Genomic DNA, 13,730 nt, shown 5'->3' with positions numbered 1-13,730 from the left:
AAAATGAGACAGTCTTTCTCACTGCTCATTACTCACTTTTTCTGATACATTCCACTCGTGTAACTAGATTGTACTTCTGTTCACAGGGGGGGTTTCCCTTCCAGCTTATCTTTTTAGATATTCAGGAGATAATTAAAATTCAAAATGTTAACGGTGCTACTTATTTTTAGAACACGACATAAATATGGGCAGACAAAGATTTGAAAATAAATTAATAGACCAGAGTGCTCTCAACCACTGTGGTAAAAACGTTGGTAGACACCTGTTGTAACCCTCCTTTGTGCAGTCTGCATAGGGAAGAAAATCTCCCTCCATGTCTCGTGGGACATTCCCACCTGCCAGTGCTGGGAGCAGCAGAGGGTGATGCCTTCGTGCAGAATGCGAGACGCTTCTCTGCCTCAACTCAAACACTACCAAACCCCAGTAAAATGTTCTGTCATCTCACAGTGGCAGAAATCTGTCTGTTTTGAAACTTAAAAAGTCAGCAGCATGCTTGAGCTAAAGTTGGTTAAATGTGTGAGGAAGGTGCCTGCTGTAAGCACATTTTATCATTCTGTTGTACAGCCACAGTGCCAGGTTGTCTTTTTTGAGCAGTTATTCAAACTTGTCAAAAGGGGAAGGTGATTTCTAGCTCATGTATTTGGTGTCTGCTTTACAAACCCAGGTGGTTCATGGATTAGTTTGTAAGTAAAATACTGTTTTCTGAGGGTCCCACGTAAGTGCACATTGAATCTCTTGATTCTCAGTAAACTCCACTCCTTCAAGACCCTTAGTGCCAGTATAGTACGTTGTCTGTGTGTGTATTTTTAGCCTCCCAAGAGTGCTACATAGACTCTTCTGAATTGTGCTAACCCTTTTTACAGCACACCACAACTCATCTATTTATTTTACAATGCCCCCATCCCCTAATTTTATATTACCAGTTTCACAGGCAAGCGGATTGATTTTTGTGCCTAAGATGGGATGTAGGCAAAAAACGACAGTCAAAGAGCAGAGTGCAACACTGAATCTCCTCACTTGTGCCAGCTATGCCTAACCATGGTAATCATGGACTGCTTACCAACAAGCTGCAGCATTTCTGTATGCCTGTCATCTACATTCATCTTTATCATGCCTTATGTTAAAACATAATTCCAGTCTCAGAGCTGAACTCCTCATGTGCCCTCCTACAGCCATGGTTTAAGCTGAAGGATGACAAGATTTCTTTGGTTAGAAAGAAGGAGCAAAGTGGTGTTTGGTTGCTTAGCATTATGAGCGGGGATGAGGGAGGCCTATTTATCAGGCTTGAAGACTGCTGAAGTCTTGTAGCTAAGGACCGTTCAAAGATGAACTCCTGACTTTTCCTAACAGCTTCTGTAGGTTCAGCCTCTTTGTTCAGCTTTTGTGCTCCCAAGACACCTTGTTAAGGTGTTTGGCTGAAGGTGTTATGAATGGATTCTTATACGGGGTTGATATGTTGCAAAGTTGCCCATGATGCTCCAGCACAGCTTAACGGGGTCTGAGGCTGTCCCACTGCCATCCTGGCCTGGCCATCCACCCTCACCTCAAATTCATCACCAACTGCACCCTCAGAAGGTTGCAGGGAAGGTGGTTGCCAAAGCACAGAGGCTCACATAAGGAAGCAGTCCTGAAGCAGGGACGTATGACTTCAGGGCTGGATGGACCAAGATCAGCCCTGCTGGAGATGAGACAAAGTGCCCCATGGTTCATGGCATGGGATCACCCTTTGTGCCTCGCCTGTGGCCACATGCATCAATGCCAGAGCAGAGGCAGAAACTTGGATCCAATAGTCCAGGGGCTGGGATGTGGCTTTGGAGAAGGCAGTCTTGTTTTAACTCAGCTTGTGATTTCAGGGCACATTCAAGAAGCGGTTTGCAAATCCAGAGTGGCTTCTAACAGCACCCTGGGCCTTTGATCTCTGACTCTTACAGAGAAGAACTTCAGAACCTGTGAAAGCTGAGAGAAACCACCCCTGTCGCTACCTGGTGCTCACCAGCTTCACCAGCATTGCTGCCCCAGGAGGTACGTCACCACTGTGGGGCGGTGACTCGCCTCGACCCCGCAGTGAGTTGGGAGTGGGATTGAAAAGTGTGAAGGCCTCAGCTCTCCCCAGCAGATCTCACCCTCCAAAGTTTCCTTCCAGCAGTGAAACATGTCAAGTTTTATCTGCAAGATGACTGTGAAAGAACAAAAAGAACAACTTCTCGTGAATTAAAAATCATGCAGATTTGAAGAACTTTCTCGACAGTCCCAAGAGCAGTAGAGGGCTGAAGTAACTGAAGCTGCATCGTGGTTTGTCTCTTTGCAGCCTGAGGTCTGACTGACTGTCTCCTGCCGTGGATAGTAACTGATAAATATTCGCTGTTAAAAGCGGTTCAGCGTTCTTGGGGATCTTTCTTAGTCAGCCTGACCACCTCAGGTTGAACATCTCTCAGATTTTGGTTTACGCACGACAGCTTTGTTACAGAAATAAAGGACTAGTCAAAAGCACCTCCATACACGCCCATATTTAAAGGAAAGTAAAACCAGTGCAGTGCTGGGGCTGTAATAATCAGACTTGTACACATTATGGTCAGCCCTGGTTGACCACGTGGTAGTAAACAGTCATCTGGAAATGGGTGTTTGAGGTTTGCAGGGAGGTGTTATCAGTACTTGTAATGTTACATTCTGCACAACAGAGCATTTTTCCCATCAGTTGGGTCCAGGATGAAGTGCGTTTGCAAGATCTGTCTAGCTGCTTCACCAGTGTTGTTCATTTTTTTTTTTGGTTGAGCTGATACAAGTATGAGTGAATCTCACTAAATGACTCCCCTTTGAAAGTGGCTGCTGGCCAATCTGCAGTCAAACATCCTTCCTGTTCTTTCATCGAGCTGCAGCAAGTGGGGAGGGGAGCAAAGTCGTGCAGGGCTGCTGGGGATTCATCTGAAGCAACATGCCATGCCACAGAACATTAGGATTTGGGGAGTGGTGCCCCAGGCAGTCATTTCCTTCTGGTCTTCATCTTGTTTTTTTGTTTTTTCCCTATTTCCCATATCTGCATTTTGTTTCGGTTTTCAGCTATTAGATTCATCATGTTCTAATGAAATATGACTTCTGGTCTTTTGTCAGAGCTTTGGGGTTTGTTGGTCCTTTTGGGTTTTGCATTTCTTTTGTTTTAGCTCAGTTTGTTTTGTTTGAATTTTTGTTGTGAAGAGGTTGTTTATCTGATTTATTGGACTGGGGTGTTACTTGAGGAGGATTTTGCAGTGTCTTTTCCTTTTTTCAAATTGCTTCCCACCAGTATGTTATTTCAGTTTTAACTGAACATTTTCTCTCTGGCCAAAGAGAATGTTATTTATGTTATCTGCTCTGTGACATAAGAAATTGTGCACTGTGACCTGTGGGATGGGACTGTGCAGTGGTAGCAGTGGGACAGCAATACTGGCAGGAGATGGAAGCAAACAGAGGCCATGTCTCCTCAGACCTGTTTGCTGCTCACAAGCACCAACTTTTCATCTTAGGTTTGCCCCCCAAGGTGGAAACTCAGGGAAGGAGTGCTCAGGATTGCACAGTGCCTCCTTGAGCATGAGGAGGAATAAGTGCTTCAACCTTATGCAATGAAGCCGTCATCCTGCATTCCTGGTGGGTTCAGGGAGGACAGTTTCACTACTGTGTCCCTGCAGTATTTAATGGCTGCGCAAAATTGCAAGATTTTTTCTTGTCCTATCCCAGGAGCCCTACAAACAAGAGGGAAGAAGCTGAATTACCAAGTATTCAGATTTTCTGTTGAGCTATTGCCTCAGCAGTACTTCATGGCAGTGAGTTTATAGGTTAATGTTAGCGAGTGAACAGCTCAAATGCTGCTCATGCTATTTAGACTGTTATCCTAACTTGTGCAGAAAGCAGTAACTGCAGCTAGCAGTTCATCACATGCATAGCAACACTTGTCTTGGGTAGTGTTGATGCTTATTGTGTGAGGTCACTACCAGTGCATGGCCCGGGGCCACTCTTCACTAGGCCTGGGGAAAGTGAATCTTCAGTGGCATTTTGTTTCTTTCTGTGCCCTCCAACCAGCACTGCCCTCCTGAAATGCACCCCAACCAAGGACCAGCAGAACATCCCCGCTGCTGCACTCACAAGAGCTCCAGCCCAAACACACCAACATGGACAGCTGCTTGTCATCCTGAGACAAGTTCAGAGATAAGCACAGAAGGTTTTCAATTTCATGGAAGCCAACTCAGACTAAAAGGCAGCCCCTTCATTTCAAGAAACCTCATTTTTCATTTGTAAAACACTTTCATTCAGAAAAAAAATAATAAGTGAGGGGGGTTGGAAGGGAAGCAGAGTGCTACCTCTTCCCAACCATAGCAAATACACCTGCACAGCCATTTTCATTCTTTGAAAAGAAGTTTTAAAACATATGTTTTAATGGGGCACCAGCAATTTCAGCAGTTGCCTGTTGCTTCCTAACTCCATCTGCGTGTAACGTTGTCAGATGACAACTGTTTGGGCTGGAATATTCCAGGTTGGAGTCTGCTCTGGTACATTTTTTCTGCCTGGAAATTTTAAGTGCTAATAACTTATCTGGAAGAAAATAAGCTCTTTTTTCCCCCATGCTTCAAGAAATTTGGTGACCTTTCTTTTTGTGCCCCCAGGCTTTGGAAAAAGGAATTGAAATATGACATGTTTTTGGCTTGTTTGTCAGGAACATGCTGCTTGCCTGCAAAAAAAGCTGCATCCAATTTTTGCCAAGTTATAAGCCTGTGAAGAGAAAATCATCTCTCGATCTCTCACTAAAGCTGGACAGATTAAAAAAAAATCCTCCAGAAATTCTTTTTTTCTGGTCTCACAGCTCCTCATGAGGTTCTCACAAGTCTGCATCCAAGCAAAAGTGAAATCCAGTGAGGGAAATGGTTCCCTAGTCCCCCACCAACTACCTGGGGCTAGATATGGAAGGGTGTGAGATTGGGCTCAAGGGAGTCTAGAACAAATGGCAGAAAGAAACAAGGGCATGGGAGAAGGGAGAGAGAACAAGACCCAAGAGGATCCAGCAGGCAACAGAAGACCAAGTGCCTGGAGCACTGGGGGGACTGTATGAGAATTCCTCATGAGTATGGCAACTTAAAGTACCTCTAGGAGCTTAAGCAGCAGGCTGCAGCCAAAAGGTCTGTCATAACGTCAGTGTATCTTGCTGCTTTAATTAGCTGTCTCTTCCATTTCTGCTACCTTGAGCTAAGGAAATAGCCTGCCAAAGTAGGGGTAATGCAAACCTCACATGGAGAAGACTAATGTTGATTTAACTGCATAGCCTTCATCATTTTCTCCTCTATAATATTGTATATGAAGTGCAAAAGAAAAAGTAAAAAGCAAAAGAGAAGAAAAACCAACCCAAATCAAGAGATCTGAAACTTTTCTGATTAAAGAAACTTCCTACGAGAGTTCAAGAAGAGGCACTTTCAGCAGCAGTCTTTGTAAATAAGTGGGCTTTGTAAACAATGAGTGGGTTTGTAAATAAAGGGATGACTGACAAGCTCAACACCCACCATGTCAAACAGTGCTACAAAGGAGGCCAGCACCTTTAAATCATGGTATTTGAGACCTTCTTAAAGCCTGTGATCTGTGCCATAACTGCCTCTTACCTCTGTTCTTCTTTTCTACGTTCACTGAGACACATTTTGTGAGCTTCAGTTGCATTCTTCAACACTTCTTGCCTCCTTTTACACCCCTGAAGAATTTCCCATTGGCAAGAACTGGTGGCTAATCACTTCAGGTGCAAACCTTGCACAGAATTATGGGATTTCCTCCTTCCTTAAGATAATGAACACAATTGCTCACAAAAATGTGTTGTTGGAGTTTTTGAGTGTTTGGTTTTGATTTAGGTGATAGGTGCATTTTCATCATCACCACCGCAATCCTGGTCCCACCTCCAAAAATTGGTGCAGAAGCTTTTCCCTTATGGCGCTGAAAGAAAACAGGGGATCTTGCTTTAATCCCCATCTTAGCTATTACTTCTGTCCTGTGATCACTAGTGAATTGCTCAGCTCATTCAGAAGCAACCCTAAGACTGTGCCTGCCTTCCACTGCTGCCACACAGCCTATCAGGGCCACCCCACCCCATTAGGCACGCCAGGACCTCGAAGCTCTAGGGAAGGGCCCAGGGTGTAAGCAAGTTCATCCAACCCTATGTGGTGTTAAGAACTCACCTGACAACTGCAAAGAGGTCACAGGGCCCCCCAGTCCTGTGACTTCAACTGCATGCATGCCTGCTACCTCTTTTCTCAGCTCCCCATGGGCATGGAGAAGCAGACAGTACTCTATCAAGGACAGCAGTTCTTGGGCAAAGGCAGTGTCTGTGACTGTAAGCTCACCAGCAGGAGCCATGGGGCCTTCCCTTGGCTTTGTTCCTGTGGCCAGGAGCCATGGGATCTTCCTTTGGCTTTGTTCCTGTGGCCAGGAATCCATAGGGCTGTTTACAGCATCCCTGAATGCCTGTGGGAGACGCAGGTCAAACGCATAAGGCTACAAAAAGTGCCATTCCCAGCACTGCTAGATGTTTAACTCCATTTGAAAATGCCATCCACATTTTGAGTTGCTTTTTCTCCTTTTTATCAAAACCTAGATCTTTTTGTTATCAGCCCTCTCTCTGTTGTCTCTCGAAGGTGGTGGTAGAGGAGGAATCTGATTAGTTCAACTTCCATTCTCCTGCCACTTGCCTCATAGATGCAGACAGGAAGCTTCTGAGGACAAGAAATGTCCCTTATTACATGCTTCTGTTCTGGGTAACCTCATTTTGGTTTGGTGTCTAGACATTAATGCAGAGGAGAGCATTAATGAAAATGAAGCGCCAAATTTTAGAAAGTTCTGCTTGACAGCCTCACAGCTGCCTTCGCCAAAGATGGAGCCAGGTCTTTAGGTTCTTAGGGGGTTGGCATTTGCTGGATCTTTTGAGGGATTTGCTCTTTTTTCATTTGGGTTCCAACAAGTGGATGACCTGATTTGTGTGTGTACTCATCATGTGCTGGTTTAGTTAAATGAAGTAGGAAGCAGCAGAAAGAGACATGCTGATTTTTTTTTTTTTTCAAAAGTTGCTTGGTACTGCTGGAAAAAGAAAAACAGGTCACTTCAAGTGATCACTATGGAAAGAGATCCCTCACATTCAGATTCCCTAACGCCGAGCCTAAGTAGTGTCCCAAAAGAGCATTTGCTTTTTATCTATCTCTGCTTATAACCATATGGGCCAAAGATTTATATTCATATGACTTTCCTACATAGATACATCAAGCTGCTCAAGTGATCTCTGTTCTGACCGTTATGAATCTTTGTTTATGTTGTCATGGCTTTGTAAAGATGCCAAGAGAGAATGAGACTGGCCTCCTGGTAATGTTTGTTGTGAATCACTGTCGTATGCAGAGACTCTGATTCATCAATTTGGGAATCTTCGAAGTAAGTGCACTTCCAATTTGCATCACTGTGAGGCATATGGAGGAAAGGGTGCTGGGAACACTGCGGTTCCTTGAGATGTTTGGTTGATGGTTCTGGAGATCTTCAAAGTTGTAGACATAGTGAAAGCAAGCCTACTGCTGCTTCCAGGGCCAAGGTGCCTACACTGAAAGTTGAAACACGACTGCTCTCTTTCCTTCTCTTTGAGTATAGTTTTTAGGCTTGAGATAGTATTGCATAGCTCTTCACTACAGGAAAATACAACTCTTCATTTTGCAGGTTGGTGATGCAAAATAAAAAAGAAAACCAACAAAACAGGAAGGAAAACGTTAATGAAAACTCTAATGCTCCTTGGGGAATATGAAGAGACACAGGTTTCATTGAAGATAACAAAAAAATAAAATAAAATAAAATAAAATAAAAACAAAAACACCACCACCAACAATAAAAAGCAGCAGCAGTACCAAGATTTGGATGGGTGAATGTTGCTCTTCAGAGCAGTCCCTGCAATGGGGACTCCCCAGCCGTGAGGTCCCCAGATCTCGCAGCAGCTCCGCAGCTCTCTCCCCTCCACCACTTCTGCACTGCAATTCATATGGTGACTGCTGCAGTAAAATCAGGAGCAATGAGGACTATATATAAAAGGGCTGGAGTAAAGGCAAGTGGCACCTCGATTCTACTTCTGAGTAAGCCTTTTGTTTTTAGCAAAACAGGCACACCAGTGCTGCTCCAGACAGCCACAAGCTCAGCTTTCCCTGTGGATGCTGGCAAGGAGCAGCAGATCTGAGCCTCAGAACTGCAGAGGAGAGGAGTTCCACCTCCTCATGCTAGTGGCCAACCTTGGCTGGTGGCCTTCCTCTGGAGACAGAGGCATCCCCATGCTCTGCTGGTCTGCCTGTACAGACGGGTGGCTGGTGAGACTGAGCTGGGCCAGAGCCGGAGGCAGTGGTGCTGGTACAGAGCAGTGGCCACTGCCTGCAAGTGAGCTACTCTTCCACTTGTTGTTTTTTTAATTATTTTAATTTGTATTTATTTGTTTCTCAGAGGTTTTTTCAACAGAAAAACTTTGAAGAAATGTTGCTTTTTTTCCCCTCTCACTGAATAAAGTAAAAAATAAAAAAGGAAGCGCAAACCCCAAATGTCAGAAAGCTCTCCGCTTCTTCTACAAAACAGAATTCTTATTGTCCAGCAGCCCCGACTTATTGACAGGCAGAAGCAAAGCAGACAGACCTGTGACGGCAGTGGGGAAAAAAAAAAAAAGAAAAAAGAAAAAAGGGAAAAAAAAGAAAACTAGAAAGAACACAAACACCCTCCTACACTGGATGCAGCCAAATTCCCAAAGATGATGCTGCTGCCATGAGTGGGGCTTGAGCCCTGGATACCTGAGGTCTAGGGAGCTGCCCTGCCATGTCCCACAGCCAGCCCATTAGCTGGGGGTAGCCCTAATTCCCCACATCACTCAGAAATAAGGGAATAAGTAAAAGTTCCACTTCCAGCATCTAATAGGGTGTTTCTGGTTTTGTTTCCAGCTGCTGAGGCCTACTTGGTGTTTCCTGCCCCACGATGGCCCAGAGGGATGCAAGGGCAGGGCTAAAAAGTAGTGGGGCTACATCTCCTCCCTGCAACACAACAATTTTTGAAAACAAAAAAACCATCGATGTGAAGTTCCTGATGCCAACCACAGAGCAGAAGGAACGGCTCTTTTATGTAAGTGAGTGTGGTTTAGCAGCCTCTGTGTGGCTGGGCCACTGCAGGCATGGAGCTGTACCTGCAGATGACATATGCTGGTCCTACCTCAGCCAGGCTCAGCTCCTGCCAGCCCCATTGCTTCCCTTGAACAAGATGCCATAGAAAGCCATTTCAGACAGGTGAAATGCAGCAGTGGTGGCTGGGGAGCATGGGGCTGAAGAACTCTGAATCAGCTGGATTATGGCCATGTGCATAGCACAATCATGCTCAGCTGACAGCTCTTGCCATATCGTTGGGTTATAACTTGAATCAGGACACAAATCTTAGAATTACAGAATGGCTTTAGGTTGAAAGGGACCTTAACATTCACCTAGTTCCAATCCCCTGCTGTGGGCAGGGCTGCCCCCACCAGCTTAGCTGCCCAGGGCCCCATCCAACCTAGCCTTGAACACCTCCAGGGATGGGGCACCACAGCTTCTCTGAGCAGCTGTGCCACTGCCTCGCTACTTTCTGAGTAAAAAATGTCTTCCTAACGTCTAACCTAAATTTTGCTTCTTTTAATTTACAACCATTCCCCCTTGTCCTATCACTATTAGATGGTGTAAAGAGTTGGTCCCCTTGCTGTTTATAAGCTCCCTGGGAGGAGAAGGATGGGCAAAACCGGAGGCTATGCCAGCTCAAGCCAGTAGCTTGAGGCAGGCAGCTCCAGCTGGGACAGCTCTTCCAGTGCTAAAAATTTTAGCTGGGTGTCATGTGTTTACCCTGAGGAGTCCTGAAAGAGCTGCTGCTGTGGCAGAGGGTGATCTTACAGAAGTAACCTGATGTCATTTTCCAGACTTGTGCCACTGTATTCATCTTTGAATACATCCAATATATTCGTTTTATTTTTGCTGCTATGCAGTGGAGGGAGGAGGCTTTTCAAACAGCTGAGACCAGTTAAGCAGATCACAGGTATGCACAGAGGAAGATGCCATTACATGCTGTTGGGCTACGCTGTCTGGTGAGTGCCTGACTCACTCTGGAGCTGCTCCAGCCCTATGGCCAGGCCCGTGGCTGTGAGGTGGGCCTGCCATCACTGTGCTCCTGGAGCACACTAGCTTTGCCATCTGTGTGGCACACCATGAGCCCTGCTGTGGCACAGGGACAGTAGGCACAAGCAGAGGGGTGCCCAGGCAGTCAGCACCCCACAACATTTTCTGTCTCACCCTCAACCTGAGTCCCTTCAGCATAGTGCTGCCTGTGCATGGCGTCAGCCAGACACTCGGCATCGTTCCCATGGCAGACCCTTTTCTTTTCTTGTAAAAGAACTGATTCAAGTAATTTCTGACTCTATATTCCCACCTTTGCTTGACAAACAGAACAGGGAAATGCCATTAACACGCAAGCGTTCCTCAAACCACCTTGTTTTTGCTAGTCGTGCAATGCCAGTCACAGTGGAAACACCACTTCCTCCCACATGCTGTCAGTACCTAGACTGTAGTTATTCGCTTTTAATTGAATTAGCCAGCCCAACGCTTTTCTGTTATCCTATACGAAGCCACTACGTTCTGCAAACACCTTGCCAAAGTGACTGAATCAGACAGTGAGATAATTCTTTCCACCACATAACTCACTTTGGTTAGAAATTGGCCATCAAAACATGGGCAGCTTCGCTCACGAGCTGTGAGGTTCATGGGATGTCCTCTGCAGTTAAGTAACTTCGCAGACCAGCTCTCAGTTGACCAAAGCCATCTCTTTTTTTTTTAAACTTCACTGTCACAGGGAGTGAAATCTCAGCCCACAAAGTCAGAATTTCAAGCTCCGCAGCCCTGTTCTGTTCTTCACAAGCATCATATGAACACCTCCATTTCCACCAAAATAGTACTGCTGCTGTTGCTGTTGTTGTTAACATGATTGAGCACAGTTTGGAATAGCCCTTAGACAGAAAATAATACCTTTGCTTTAACAAGGAGGGATAAGTAGCACTTGCACTTTCTGTGCTTGCTTTGAACACTCAGCTGCTCCCAGTGCATTTAAAAGCAGGTCTGGATACATTCTGAGAGAATACAGATACAGGATTGCTTCAGGAGTGGATGAGTGGCTTTGGACAGCCTCTAGTCATGGGTTTACTTGAGCTGACACTGACTTTTCTTCTGCCCCTTAGCAAACCTCACCAAATGTTTCCCCAGTAACAGAACACACTGTGACCTTCTTCTCTGTCTCTCTTGCTCAACCCATGCTTATACAAGACCCAAAATAGAGGAGCTGTGAGCCTGGAGATGCATTATATGCACTGCAGTCCCATACGTGCTGGTACACATCTTTGATCCTGTGCAGCTCATAGCGATGCCTTCTACAAGGAGAAATGCCATGGCATTGCCAGTCTAGTGGGCTGACATTTCTCAAGGAGGAAATAAATGTTGACTTCTGATGGAAGCTGGCACCCTTAATAAATTTAATGGTTATTTAGACTGAGTTGTATTTAAAATCAGCCTTCCTGAACCATGAAACACTTTGATGCCTTGCTGAGAGCAGGAGTTGCTGTTCTTTACTACAAAAACAATGCATCAGTGGATAAAGAGCAACTCATATTATCTATCTGGACCTCAGTAAGGTCTTTGACACAGTCCTCTGTAACATTCTCCTCTGGATTTGATGGGTGGACAGTTCAATGGACAAGTAACTGATTATATAATTATACCCAGAGAGTGGTGATCAATGACTCAATGTCCGGATTGAGATCAGAAACAAGTGATGTCCCACAGGGATCAGTACTGGGGCTGACTGTTTTTTAATATCTGCTTCAATGATATCAACAGTGGGATCAAGTGCACCCTCATCAAGTTTGCAGATGACAAGAAGATGTGTGGTGCAGTCAACTCATTTGAGGGACAGGATGCCATCCAGAGGGACCCAGGTAGGCTTGAGCAGTGCACCCAGGAGACCTCACAAGGTTCAACAAGGCAAGTCTTGCACCTGGATATTGGCAACACTCACTATCAATTCAACCTGGGGAAAGCCCTGCTGAAAAGGACTTGGGGGTACTGGTGGATGGGAAGCCAGATATGAGCCAGCAATGTGCCCTCACAGCCCAGAAAGCCAATCATATATTGGGCTGCATCAAGAGAAATGTGGCCAGCAGGTCGAGGGAGGTTGATCCTGCCCCTCTGCTCTGCATTGGTGAGGCCCCATCTGGAGTACTGTGCCCAGATGTGGTATCTTCAGTACAAGAGAGACGTGGACCTGTTGGAGACCATCCATAGAAAAGCCTTGAAAATGACCCAAGGGATGGAACACCTCCCCTACAAAGACAAGCTGAGAGCTGGGGTTCTTCAACCTGGAGAATAGAAGGCTCAGGGGAGACCTGATAGCAGCCCTTCAGTATCTAAAGTGGAGCTGTAAGAAAGAAGGGGACAGACTCTTTAGTGGGATCTGTTGTGATAAGAGAAGGGGAAATGGTTTCCAACTAAAAGAAGAGAGATTTAGACTTTATATAAGGAAGAAGTTTTTTACAATAAAGTTGCCCAGAGAGATGGTGGAAGCCCTGTCCCTGGAGACACTCAAGGTCAGGCTGAATGAGAGACTGAGCAACCCAATCTTGCTGTAGATCTCTGTTCATTGCAGAGGAGTTGGACTAGACAGACTTTAAGGGTCCCCTCCAGTTCTAAGTATTCTATTATCATGTAACTTCTCTCCCCAAACACGGAGCTTCACAGAACTGGGCAGGAACACGTGAGTAGCTGTGGGGAGATGCTTACATGAAGCCAAGGAAGCTTTGCTTGACTTTGTTGAGGAACTGAGGAATTATTCAATGTCCCACTTTCACTAAGGCTTCACCACATCAGGACCACTTGTTAACTTTTACTCCTCTCAAAAACATTCTTCAGTATACACACTGCTCCTTATCTGATCTCTGGGCTCTCAGTTCCTTCTCTATGACCACCTTCTCTCCCTCAGCATCATCTTCTTGTCTCTCAGCATGGCCTTGCTTTGACCTCAGATGCATCACCGTCTTTTTCAGCATAGAGACACGCAGCTAAAGTCCTTCAGCAGCTTAGAGTCTTCTGCTTTTCTCTGCCTTTTGAACTGGGTCTACTCTGGGAAGCTCTATCCCAGTTAAAGATTTGGGTTTTTTTCCATTCTCCCTGTATGATTGAAAGCCTTCTTGTAAGATCCTCTGAGAACATTTTTCTGCATCTCCAGAAGACCTCACCTCACAGCACTGATTCTTCAAAATACAAACAGCTCCTAATTTCTGAACATCACCATCCTATTCCTCTTTCCTGTCCTCTCTCCCTCCTCTTCAACAGAGAATCAGTGGCTGCATCACATTATATTCCTTCATCTGTACTTTCCTTCCATTTGACCCCTGTCTGCAAGCTCTCCCAGAATTCAGGCATGACCCCAAAACCTCCATCTCCAGTCGGCCACCGCACAACCTCCTTCCCCACACCTGAGGCCCACCCTTTGGGATCCTCTCACTCCTTTGTCCTCTCCTCCACTCACCAAAGTGGCCTCCAGGCTTGCTCCTGGCCTAGGGCTGCCCCTTCTCCTCTCACATCCTTTTCCTACCCTCATTGCTGGGCAGCTGCTTCTCTTCTTACTTCTTTACGGTGAGGGTGACGGAGCACTGGAACAGGCTG

Source organism: Meleagris gallopavo, chromosome 3, assembly GCF_000146605.3.
Source record: "Meleagris gallopavo isolate NT-WF06-2002-E0010 breed Aviagen turkey brand Nicholas breeding stock chromosome 3, Turkey_5.1, whole genome shotgun sequence".
NCBI classification, from domain to species: domain Eukaryota; kingdom Metazoa; phylum Chordata; class Aves; order Galliformes; family Phasianidae; genus Meleagris; species Meleagris gallopavo.
This window is presented reverse-complemented; position numbering follows the sequence as displayed.